The 13,373-nt window shown below is 48.8% G+C and overlaps 1 long non-coding RNA gene across 1 annotated transcript; it reads left to right on the top strand.

Moving 5' to 3' along the window:
• Positions 1 to 398: 398 nt before the first annotated feature.
• Positions 399 to 4,874, top strand: LOC311530770. The gene is made up of 3 exons (XR_014714091.1): positions 399 to 505; positions 4,606 to 4,687; positions 4,805 to 4,874. It is a non-coding gene; the product is annotated as an uncharacterized lncRNA (long non-coding RNA).
• The last annotated feature ends 8,499 nt before the right edge of the window (positions 4,875 to 13,373 follow it).

Genomic DNA, 13,373 nt, shown 5'->3' on the forward strand with positions numbered 1-13,373 from the left:
ACTGGAAGCAGGGACTTGCCTGAAGGACAGCTGGAGCTCTGCAAGGCATCGGCAGCCCTAGCTCCACTCCCAGGGCCTATAGTCGGCCCGCACAGCCCACCAGCCGTATTGGAGCCTTGTGCATTATTGCCTCTCCAGACAGCCATCAAGAAAAGCTAAAGTTGCGAGTGTAACGCAACAAGTGTCCGTATTGCATCAGGCGTCACCGTTCTGCCGCAATGTTGTGAAACCCCGTTGTGTCAGCATTACACGCTCCGCATTGCAGCAGGGGGCGGGGAGTGTCTGCAGCAGCCTGATGAGCAGAGGAGATACTGATTGTCCGCGAAAGGGCAACGAAATGGTTCTCCTGCGGCTCTGCAGCATTTCAATGTCGGCAAGCCCTAGCTCACCCAAGGGCGCTGTTAGTTCTCTGAGTCCGTACAGAGCTGTCCCCCGCCCAGGCCACAGGAGAGCCAGGCTGGCCCCGAGCTGCAACCGGCTGAAGGGAGACGCCATTTTGGGACAGGTGAGCACCCTGAACTGATCAGCTCCCCCAGCTGGCAACCCACAGACAGCCCATGGGCTGTGCCCTCGTCCCCCGCCCCCAGCGCGTGCATGCAGCCCCCCAGTTCTATCCTACTACTCGCTAGAAGCAAACACAGCCGGAAGTTACCCTGGAACCCCACCCACCACCACAGCGGGTACTGGGGGTGATGCAGCCCTCCCCTCGCAGCGTGTCACCCCCTCACCCCGCGTCCCTTCTCTCCCCCAGCTCCCTCCTCCCCACCCCATTTCCCCTGCACCCCAAGATGGGTCTCTAAGTCCCCACCCCACCCATCTTCCCCCATCCCCTCCCCTCAGTATCTCCCTTCCCCAGGCCGGTCTATGGGGCTGGGTCTCTCCCCTCTCCTCACTAGCCCCGGAAATCAGACACTCGCTGGCCAGTGTAGTGTTGGAAACTGCTCCCCATAGGAATGTGCTACCTGGAGCAGTTACTGATATGTAATAGATTGTAAGAAACTGCTGTCTGATGTAGCAAATGCCTGCGGGTAGCACTTTTTCCCCTGCACTCCTTTGTTGTCCCCTGCACTCATAGTAGGACAAAGTATTATCTAGACCATTCCTGACACGTGTTTGTCCAACCCGCTCTTAAAAATCTCCACTGATGGAGATTCCACAACCTCCCTAGGCAATTTATTCCAGTGCTTAACCACCCTGACAGTTAGGAAGTTTTTCCTAATGTCCAACCTAAACCTCCCTTGCTGCAATTTAAGCCCATTGGTTCTTGTCCTATCCTCAGAGGTTAAGGAGAACAATTCTTCTCCCTCCTCCTTGTAACAACCTTTTATGTACTTGAAAAGGGTTATCATGTTTCAGTCTTCCCTCATAGGTCATGTTTTCTAGATCTTTAATCATTTTTGTTGCTCTTCTCTGGACTTTCTCCAATTTGTCCACATCTTTCCTGAAATGTGGCACCCAGAACTGAACACAGTACTCCAGGTAAGGCCTAATCAATGCGGAGTAGAGCGGAAGAATTACTTCTCATGTCTTGCTTACAGCACTCCTGCTAATACATCCCAGAATTATGTTCCTTTTTTTTTTTCAGCAGTGTTACACTGTAGACTCATATTTAGCTTTTGATCCACTATTACCCCCAGATCCCTTTCCACAGTACTCCTTCCTAGGAAGTCATTTCCAATTTTGTATACATGCAACTGATTGTTCCTTCCTAAGTGGAGTACTTTGCACTTGTCCTTATTGAATTTCATCCTATTTACTTCAGACCATTTCTCCAGTTTGTCCAGATCATTTTGAATTTTCATCCCATCCTCCAAAGCACTTACAACCCCTCCCAGCGTGGTATCAGTCGCAAAAATTATAAGTGTACTCTCTATGCCATTATCTAAAGCATTGATGAAGATACTGAACAGAAACGTATCCAAAACTGATCCCTGCAGGACCCCACTCATTATGCCCTTCCCACATACTGTGAACCACTGATAACTACTCTCTGGGAACAGTTTTCCAGCTAGCTTTGCAGCCACCTTATTGTAGCTCCATCTAGGTTGCATTTCCCTAGTTTGTTTATGAGAAGGTCAGTGCGACACAGTATCAAAAACTTTACAAAATTCAGAATACCATGTCGTCCACTTCCCCCCATCCACGAGGCTTGTTACCCTGTCAAAGAAAGCTATCAGGTTGGATTGACACAGATTTGTTCTTGACAAATCCATGCTGAGTGTTACTTATCATCTTATTTTCTTGTAGATGTTTGCAAACTGCTTAATTAATTATCTTTCCAGGTACCCAAGTTAAGCTGACTGCTCTGTAATTCCCTGGGTTGTCCTTATTTCCCTTTTTTATAGATGGGCACTATAATTGCCCCTTTCCAGTCTTCTGGAATCTCTCCCATCTTCCATGACTTTTCAAAGATAATTGCTAATGGCTCAGATATGTCCTCAGTCACTTCCTGGAGTATTCTAGGACGCATTTCATCAGGCCCTGGTGACTTGAAGACATCTAATTTGTCTAGTCATTTTTAACTTGTTCTTTTCCTATTTTTGCCTCTAATCCTACCTCATTTTCACTGGCATTCACTATGTTAGACATCCAATCACCACCAACCTTCTTGGTGAAAACTGAAACAAAGAAGTTATTAAGCACTGCTTCCAGTTCCACATTTTCTGTTTCAGTAACTCCTCACTTAAGGGTTCATGTTATTTTGTTGCTGATCAGTTAGGGAACATGCTCATTTCAAGTTGTGTAATGCTCCCTTATAACATTGTACGGCAGCCGCCTGCTTTGTCCGCTGCTTGCAGGAAGAGCAGCCCGTTGGAGCAAGCTGGTGGGGGCTTGGAACCAGGGTGGGCCGGCAGCCCCCCATTGGCTCCCCTACGTTCCCTGTGGGGCAGCCTTCCAGCAGGCTGTCAATTGCTGGATAGTTCAGCTGTCCCTCCCCCCACTGCCCTGGGCTGCTCCTGCCCTCTGCCTTGGAGCTGCTCCCAGGAGCCTCCTGCTTGCTGTGCAGGGGGGAGGGAAGAGGGGTGCAAATGTCAGGGTGTCCCCCTCCCCTGGCTCCTGCCCCCCATCTCCACAGAGTGGGGGAGGGAGGGAAGACACAACAGGCCTCAGGACGGAGGGAGCTTGCAGGTAGCAGCTGCAGTCTCAACTTGCTGATCTACTTAAAAGGGCAATGTACTTAGAGTGGGGTCAACGTACTTTAAGGGGCAATGCACGTCTCTCTCTCTCACACACACATTCACACACACGGTGTGTGTCTCTGTCTCTCTCTGCCATGCTGTGCCTCCTCCCTCCATTTGTGCAACCTTGTAGAGTGTGAGGCTACATTAACAACAACGTGTTAACCCTTGAGGGCTCAGCCGAGTGCTGGTTCATCACTTAGCAGTAAGGCATCCCCTGGGAAATATCCCACCCCCTTCCACCCTCTGACTCCACCCCCTCAACCAAGCTTCACACTCATCACTGCTGTGCACAGTATTAAATTGTTTGTTTAAAACGTATACCAGCGGTTCTCAAAACTTTGTACTGGTGACCCCTTTCACATAGCAAGCCTCTGAGTGCGACCCCCCCTCATAAATTAAAAACACTTTTTTATATATTTAACACCATTATAAATGCTGGATGCAAAGCGGGGCTTGGAGTTCAGGCTGACAGCTCAGAACCTCCCCCGCCCCCCCATGTAATCACCTCATGACCTCCGCTGAGGAAGGAAACGTCTTTCCCCCCAACACCCCCTACACCCCCTTTTCTGGGGAAGGCTTGATAAAAATCCTCACCAATTTGCATAGGTGAACACAGACCCAAACCCTTGGATCTTAAGAACAATGAAAAAGCAATCAGGTTCTTAAAAGAGAAATTTAATTAAAGAAAAAGTAAAAGAATCACCTCTGCAAAATCAGGATGGTAAATACCTTACAGGGTAATCAGATTCAAAACATAGAGAATCCCTCTAGGCAAAACCTTAAGTTACAAAAAAACACAAACAGGAATATACATTCCATTCAGCACAACTTCTTTTATCAGCCATTTAAACAAAACAGAATCTAACGCATATCTAACTAGATTGCTTATTAACCCTTTACAGGAGTTCTGACCTACATTCCTGCCCTGGTCCCAACAAAAGCATCACTCAGACAGAGAGAACCCTTTGTCCCCCTTACCCCCCTCTAGCTTTGAAAGTATCTTTTCTCCTCATTGGTCATTTTGGTCAGGTGCCAGCGAGGTTATCTTAGCTTCTTAACCCTTTACAGGTGAAAGGGTTTTTCCTCTGGCCAGGAGGGATTTAAAGGTGTTTACCCTTTATATTTATGACAGCTTGTCTCTGCATCACCCGCTCAGGTCAGGAACATGCTTACTTGGTTAGCTGACACTTATTGTGTTTGTATTCTGCCAAGGCCTACTCTGGATCATACTTAGCTCCAGCAAGGATACATTATGACTAAAATAGTGTGTAAGGAGCGGTGCTAGGGGTCACTCTCCTGAGTTAGCATTAATAACAGCAATGGTAAGGTTCAGCCTACCAGTCCGTGCTTCTCCAAATTATTAGTAATTTGGGGGATAAAATTACTTCATGCTCAACACCTTAAAACAACCTTTTCGTTCCAGGTTGCATCCAAAAACACTGCAGAACTCCTTCCAATGGATTATTTGACGTGATCCTCAGAAGATGCGTCTATCACAGGAGTGGGTGGGTAAGGTTTTGTGGCCTGCGATGTGCAGAAGGTCAGACTAGAGGATCATGATGGTCCCTTTTGGCCTTGAAGTCTGAGCTTTGCTTAACAACTTTCTGTTACTTCCTTTGCAGGAACGTTCCTGGGGCCTATGGACAGACTCTCACTGAGCACTGACTGATCAGATAAGTATTATCCAATCACTCTCCAATTGCTCAAAGAAACTCTAATCCCACTCTTGGTTCTCTGTAGAATACAACTGATTCTTAGAGGATCTTTCTGATCTCTCCCCTCAGGTTCGGCTCAGAAACCAGCTCATCATTTCTCCCAGTAAATGACAATCAGTTTATTTGACTACTGGGGAGGATTAGGCTGCCCATCATTGGCTGGGATTTCTAATAGCTATGAAGGGGTCAGGAATCTCAGAAACAGGCATGAATCAGGTGAGTGGCTTCCCTTCTGAATGACCGCAGGGGATTCAGGCCTGGCTGCTCTGGTGAAGGTTGCAAACCAGTTTACTTTATAGCTCCCCTGTTCTCAGATGCTCCTAAGTTTGTTGATTTCCCAGAGCCGGGAGGGAGCAAGGCCTAGATCTCCTCAAAGGTATTTAGGTGCCTAATCCAAAATCTGGAGGACTGTTTTAGTTTGATCCAAGCAGTGTGCCTGCCTAGTAGATGGAGTGGGGCCCTCCAGTTGTAAAGAGGTTCTTTGGCTGTGGGCTCCTCTCTTCGTGAGTAGCTGAGAGCATGATGTGAAGCTACAGCTGGTTTTACGGTTCAAGTGTTTTCAGGCAAGGAGGGTTGTGAATGGGTGTCAAACAGCTGCATTTGTACCTCCCCAATTGAGACTGGGGTCCCAGCTAGATGGCAGGTCTCGAGGATTGGGGGCCCTGGTATGGAAAAAGTTGTAGACCTGTCATGGTTATAACTATGAATCTGTCCAAGTACTGAGACCAGGAGTGAGTCTATTTGTGAGTGGGATTGATCAGAGCCAGATTAAGGCATAAACATTATTGACCCTGACCAGGGCCCTGGCTCCTACCTGGAGTCATGTGATTACCTCAGACTGTTTTGTTGTTGTTGTTTGTTTGAAAAGTTTTGAGTCCTTAGGAAGAAAAGACCAGAACTGTGACTTGACTGTAAGCAACACAGAAACATCTGCGTGAGTCTACAGAGAGCCTGAGACCATTCTCTGAATTGGGAGGAGCTGCTCCATGCATCTCAATGGAGTGTTAACCCCAAAACCATCAAGACCATTCCAGTAAAGGACTCTGCATTTGGCAGGAGCAGAAGAATGCAGTGGGCCCAGTTCCCCTGCCCCCACCCAAGTAAAGACACCAGTCCCGCACCATCTCCTTGCCTCCTTCGCTCCCTTGCATCTTGGGAAGAAGGTGGTGTGGAGATGCTGGAGTGGGAATTGTGGACTTCTGTGAACGCTGCAAGTAAGGGGAGATGCTGGGGAGAGGACTGTGGGCGAGGAAGGGCTTGTGTTATTTTGTTTGGATTCTCACTTACCCTGGAGGAGGGAGGACACTTGTTGGCATGGTGACTGTGGAGAGCTACATTGAAGTTTCTACCCAACTGCTGAGGGGAAACTGAGGCATGGCCAGAGGTAAACTGAGGAACAGACCGACTGGATGCCAGGCCAGGTAAGGGCCTCTTACAGAACCCATTCTTTGGTAACTTGTGGCTGTTTGGAGTTTTTGACGCACAGGTTTATGCTGCTTTGGAAGGTGGTGGTGGTGATTTTTGTTACCTAAAGCTATTTGTAGCATGAAGCTCTGATTTCATATGTGGTTGTTCAGGTTTATACCACACCTTCCCCATGGTATCCAAGTGCTGTCCAGTGCTTTAGTGGTGTGACTAGCATCAGTCGTGCATGGTTCTGTTTTCGGGTTTTGTATTGCTGCCCATCCCCCACAATATCTGAGTGTCCTCCATTGTAGCTCAATCTATATATATATATATATATATATATATATATAATTACTTAAGAATCCCCAGTCATCATTTTGAGGGTTGACAGGTTCTTGTCCCAAGATCAGGCCCAGTATTATTCAAATTATTGTATAGATAGGAATGGGCCTGTAAGGTCCTTGTATTCATCATCATCGTGTTCCCATGATGCCTCTGGCGTTTAGGGCAGCAACGAAGTTCCTCCACTCCTGTCTGCTTCTGGCAAGTCTTTCAATGGTTCCCCAGCTGTGCCCCAGGTTTTTCACTTGGCTTCCCCAGCTCTTCGCCAGGTTGTTTTCAGGCGGCCTCGTTTTCGCTTGCCTTCAGGTGTCCATCTTATTGCTACTCTGGTAATGGAATCAGTTTCCATCTGACGCACATGGCCGATCCATCTCCAACGCTTCCTGGCAAAGATGGTGCTCAGATCCTCTTGGCTGCACTGTGTCAATAGATCTTGGTTTGAAATTGTTCTGGGGCAAAAAGATATGGAGGATTTTTCTGAGGCAGGTCATATGGAATGAAGACAGTCTGGGCATGTGATACTTTCTTATTCCCCAGCATTCTGCACTATAAAGTAGTGTTGAAAGCACAGCTCTGATAAATCTTGAGTTTGGTTTTGGTGTTGTAGTTTGATGATTTCCAGACTGTATTTAAGCTCCTAAAGGTATTCCTGGCTTTACTGATTTTATTCCGGATGTCCTGGCTTGTTCCACCACCCAGACTGATGGTGTTGCCCAAGTAGGTGAATGTTTCTATGTTGGTCAGAACATAATCCTCTATCCATACTGGTGATGGTGAGGCAATATTAAAGGTCATGATATTTCATAGAATCATAGAACTGGAAGGAACCTTGAGAGGTCATCTAGTCCATTCCCCTGCACTCATGGCAGGACCAAGCACCATCTAGACCATCCCTGACAGGTGTTTGTCTAACCTGCCCTTAAAAATATCCAATGATGGAGATTCCATAACCTCCCTAGGCAATTTATTCCAGTACTTAACCCCCCTAACAGTTAGGACATTTTTCCTAATGTCCAACCTAAACCTCCCTTGCTGCATTTTAAGCCCATTGCTTCTTGTCCTGTCCTCAGAGGTTAAGGAGAATAATGTTTCTCCTTCCTCCTTGTAACAACCTTTCAGGTACTTGAAGACTGTTATCATGTCCCCTCTCAGTATTCTCTTCTCCATACTAAACAAATCCACTCCTTTCAATCTTCCCTCATAAGTCATGTTTTCTAGACCTTTAAACATTTTTGTTGCTCTTCGCTGGACTTTCTCCAATTTGTCCACATCCTTCTTGAAATGTGGTGCCCAGAACTGGACACAATATTCCAGCTGAGGCCTAATCAGCGTGGAGTAGAGCGGGAGAATTACATCTCGTGTCTTGTTTATGAAACTCCTGCTAATACATCCCAGAATGATGTTTTAAAGTCACTGTCAACCCAGTGTTGTGTGCAGAGCAATACCCACTTCCCCGCATCGATGACCTCTTCGCAGGCCTGGCTGGGGGACAAAAGTTCAGTAAGATTGATCTGAGTCAAGCGTATATACAGATGCACGTCGATGAAAAGTCCCAAGAGCTGTTGACTATTGTGACGCATAAAGGGCTTTATTGATACTGTCATCTACCCTTTGGAATAACGTCTGCTCCTGCCCTGTTCCAGAGGGCTATGGACCAGATCTTGTGTGGCTTGCCAGGAGTCCATGGTCACTGGAAGGAATGAGGAGGATCACCTAAAGAATTTAGAGACTACCCTACAAAGACTGGAAGAGCATGGCCTACGAGTCCGCAAAGACAAGTGTGAATTCTTCCAGCCCCCTGTTGAATATTTGGGACACATCATTGATGCTACAGGTCTTCATAAGGCCCCTGCAAAAGCTAAGGCTATTGTGGAGGCTCTCCCTCCTCAAAATGTTAGCCAGCTTCGCTCGTTTCAAGGACGATTAAACTATTATGGAAGGTTCATCTCACAGTTAGCCACACTGCTAAAACCACTTCACCAACTCCTTGGGCAGAACAAGGCCTGGAAGTGGACTGAAGCCTGTGATGTTGCATTTAACAAAGCTAAGGATGCATTGCTAAATTCTGACGTTCTGACGCACTTTGATCCATCCTTACCCCTACAGTTGGCCTGTGATGCCTCCCCTTATGGAGTGGGAGCAGTCGTGTCACACATTATGCCTTCTGGAGAAGGGAGACCTATTGCTTTTGCTTCATGCACTCCAAGCAAAGCAGAAACTAACTATGCCCAAATCGAACATGAGGCATTGGGAATCATTTTTGGAATTCGGAAGTTTCATTGGTACCTGTTCGGACGGAAGTTTACTCTTCTCACAGACCATCAACCTCTGACTTCAATTTTTGGACCCCACACAGGCATTCCCCCATTAGCTGCTAGTCGTATGCAATGTTGGGCATAGTTGCTTTCCGCACACACGTATGAAATCAAATATCGGAAATCCACTCTGCACAGCAATGCGGATGGTCTCTCAAGGCTGCCTCTGCCATCAAACGTCAACATATTGCCCAGAAGGAAATCTTTTACTTTGAACAGGTAGAGAATACACCCATCACCGCTACTCAGGTAAAGGCGGCAACTCGAGTTGACCCAGTATTGTCCTAAGTTATGGACCTGGTGATGCATGGAACATCTCGACAAACCTCTCTGATCTCACCCTACCTTGTTACCTACATGTCCAGGAGGATGGAGTTATCAATCCAAACTGGTTTGTTGTGGGGGAGACATGTCATTATCCCACCACCACTGAGATCACAGATGTTAGAATAGCTACATTCCGGTTACTGTGGAATAGTGCACATGAAGGAAATTGCACAAAGCTATTTTTGGTGGCCTCGATTGGACAGTGCTATTGAAGAAAAGGCAAGAGCTTGTATGTCATGTCAGGGTGTGAGGAATGCACCCCAGTGGCACCCCTACACCCATGGGACTGGCCTGAAAACCCATGGCAAAGTATTCACATTGACTTCGCTGGCTCCCTTGAAGGAAGCATGTTCTTGGTGGTGGTAGATGCCCATTCTAAATGGCCAGAAGTCTCTATAATGCAGTCCACTACTGCAGAGAGTACTATCCAAAAACTACGGGGACTCTTTAGTCGTTTCGGTCTGCCAGAACAACTTGTGAGTGACAACAGACCGCAGTTTGTCTCTCAGGATTTGCAAAATTTTATGAAGGCAAATGGGATACACCACGTCCCAGGCTTTCTAATGATGGGACGACAGCTGTGCACTTGCCTTGATCTGCTGAAACCTTCTGAACCCCGACAAACTGTGCAAAGTCAGCAGCAAGATCAAGTTACCAGGCGTGCACCCAGAGCAAAAGACCGAACCTGTAGCCTGGGACAGCCAGTTTGGGCTCGGAATTATACTTCTGGAGCTAAATGGGTCCCTGCCACTGTCATCGCTCAAACAGGGCCTGTTTCTGACACAGTCCGGGCTGCAGAGGATCTCACCTGGCGGCGACGTGTAGATCAGCTGCTGCCAGGTCATGCCAGTCCTCAGGACATCTTCAGCTGAGTTGCCTGACTTCACCGCTTCTGGCAAGACACCGAATCAAGAGTCACCTGATCCTGACTGTCCCCCTCCATTACTGCTGGTGGCTGAGATACCGCCCTGCCCAGAACGAGCTGATACCACATCCTCACCCATTCGCCCTAGGAACCCTGAGCCCATTGTCAGGCCTGCGCCCAAGACACTTTTGGGAGCAACAACACCAGAAGTCTGCCGTAATCCACCGAGAGACAGAAGGCCTCCTCAATGGCTGGATCTTTAGCTAGGGTGAACCCATGGTTACGGGGCAAAATAATCTCCAGGGTTTAGCCGGGAACGGAGGCAGTCTACCCTCCTTCTCTAGTTTAGTGTCTGTTTTATTTAGGGGATGTTCTTATTAAGGGGGGCAGGAATATGTTGTGCATTTGGTTGTCGTGGTAATAGACCCTTGTTGTTGCTATGGCAACCGAGTTAGATCATTAGGGGATAGCCCAGCCAGTTTTGGCTGGTTTTTGGTTAGTTCAGTGTGTGGCAATAAATGGCTGCTTTCAAGGTTTACAGCTCTCTGTGTCTCCAGTGATTTCTTCCTAAAACTGTTGCCCCCAAGGATGTAACAAGCCGCAGGGGAGATGTGTGTGTGGGGAAGGGGGGGGGCAGAGGCGGCGATGGCCCCTGCTGGCCCCCCCATCGTGGCCCCCGCTGGCCCCTCCCCTTTTCCAGCATCGCTCCCCATGCCTCCCCGGAGCACCAGTCACCACTGCCTAGCCCTATGGCCTACACCAGGGGTCTAAAACTCGCAGCCTGCGGGCCATCTGCGGCCCGCGAACCTCCCCAGTGTGGCCCACGGGGCTCCAGCAGTTTTGGGGCCAGGTCTCTCCCTTGGCCCCACCTACTGCCCCCGGGCGCTCCCACCCCCCAGGTGATTTAAAATGGCCCAGGGCCCTGGCAGCGCAGTGGAGCAAAGTGGCATCTGCCTGCTCGCTCCACCTGTCTGCCGGCTCCTCCCTGCGGCCCCGTGGTGGGGAGTGGAGGGCTGTCCCTCCGAACGCTGCCCCCGCCCGAAGCGCCCCTGCAGCCAATGGGAAGCTGCAGGGGCGGTGCCTGGGGGCAGCAGTACATGGAGGCCCCCCAGCCCGCCCCGCCTTGGTGCCCCACGTAAGCGACGCACCCCCCCCCAACCCCCTCCCAGAGCCTGCACCCTCTTCCCACACATCCCCTCCCATCCACAAACTCCTTCCCAGAGCCTGCACCCCTCCCCCTGCCCCAGCCCAGAGCCTGCACCCAGCACCCAAACTCCCTCCCAGAGCCTTAGGCAGGTGGGGGGTGGAGTTTTTTTTGGGGGGGCGGGTTATTATTGGCTCCGTTGGGGGGATTTGAGGACTGGCACTGGTCCCAAGGTAAATTGAGTTTGAGACCCCTGGCCTACACCATGTAAATAAGAGTGTTTTCCTTTGTCTCAGTTCCTAACCCAGAAGGAGAACTGCCTGTCTCACTTTACTGTTCTATATTGACGCTCTTCACTGTGGTGTTGAGGCACCTTCCATGTACAATCAATAGCTAAGCCCCTAGTGGTCTTCATGGTGTCTCTGGCACGTCTTTCTTTTCTGGGTAAAAGCTCTGCTTAGAGTAAGGTGTTCAGAGTTTGGGGGCTGGTTGGCTGACTTGTGTCAGGGTCTTTGTGAAGTTGGGGAGCATTAGGGCAGATGGAGGCGTTCATGCTCTGAGTATCAATCTTGTAATGGGGAAAGGCGTTTTTGAAAAGGAACTTTTGGCCCCCATTGTTACCCAGATGTTTTGTAACAGGGCCAGGTTCTTTGACTGGCTACCAGCATCTATTGTCTGGGGAATAACCTCCCTCAGTCCACCAGGTAAACAGAAGACTTAACAAGGAAATATCTTCCAAAACAAACAGGGCTTATTTAGAGAACTTAACAATACCAGGGAATGCAAAGGGGAAAGGAAAATAAAAACAGTAAATAACTCAGTGGTTTGCCCCAACAGTGGGCCTGAAGCCAGGTCCCCAAACAGCCCTTGGCAATAACCAAAAGTTTGTACTTGCAGGTCCTCAACGAACCAAGGTCCCAACGGACCCACGGGATGATGATGGACACAGAAGCGGTCGTCTGCGACTGGGCTTGGTGGATCCTGGACCTACCACTGCCTCCAGCGATTGCCAGGGACAGGAGATCAGGAGCACAGGAACAGATGGTAAGTTCACTAGGTCACACACGACAAGTCAGTCAGTCCCAGGTGAGGATGCTCTGTGGTGAAGGAAACCTCCTGAAGCTGGCACAAATAGTCCGTTACTGGCTGCCTCGCTAACGGACAGCAACTGCTGACGGGCGCGCAGCCCTTATAAAAGGTTCTGTGTTGTGAAAGTTCCTCAGAGCCTGTCCCTTCTGGAAAGTTCCTAGAAAGATATAATTACTGGAAGGGACCTCGAGAGGTCATCGAGTCCAGTCCCCTGCGCTCATGGCAGGACCAAGTTCCAAGTCCTTTACATGTGCCATACACACAACAGCATCCACAACATTCATAAACATGAAAATAAACACAAGGGAAACAGCCCCATCCCCATCCGAGGGTCTGGGTGTCTCCCATGTAAAAGCAATAGTAGGTTTGAAGCCCCTTGTGGTCTTCCTGGACTCCATAAGAACATAAGAGCAGCCAGACTGGGTCAGACCAAAGGTCCATCTAGCCCAGTGTCCTGTCTCACCAATGCCAGGTGCCCCAAAGGGAATGAACAGAACAGGGAATCATCCAGCGATCCATCCCCTGTTGCCCATTCCCAGCTTCAGGCAAACAGAGGCCAGGGACACTATTCCTGCCCATCCTGGCTAATAGCCAGTGATGGACCTGTCCTCCAGGTACTTATCTAGTTCTTTTTTGAACCCTGTTAAAGTCATGGCCTTCACAACATCCTCTGGCAAGGAGTTCCACAGATTGACTGTGCCTTGGGTGAAGAAAAACTTCCTTTTGTTTGTTTTAAACCTGCTGCCCATTTGTTTCATTGGGTGACCCCTAGTTCATTGACACTCCCACCCTGACGGTTAGGTTTTTTTTTTTTTTAAATGGCGCTGCACACAGTGGCAAGTTTCAGAGTAGCAGCCATGTTTATCATACACATTGTAAGGGGAGGGATCACTTTAGATAAGCTATTGCCAGCAGGAGAGAAAACCTTTTGAAGTGATAAACACCCATTTTTTTCATGGTCTGCGTGCATAAAAACATCCTCACTGC

The sequence above is a fragment of the Lepidochelys olivacea genome, assembly GCF_965140295.1.
Source record: "Lepidochelys olivacea isolate rLepOli2 genome assembly, chromosome: 14".
NCBI lineage: Eukaryota > Metazoa > Chordata > Testudines > Cheloniidae > Lepidochelys > Lepidochelys olivacea.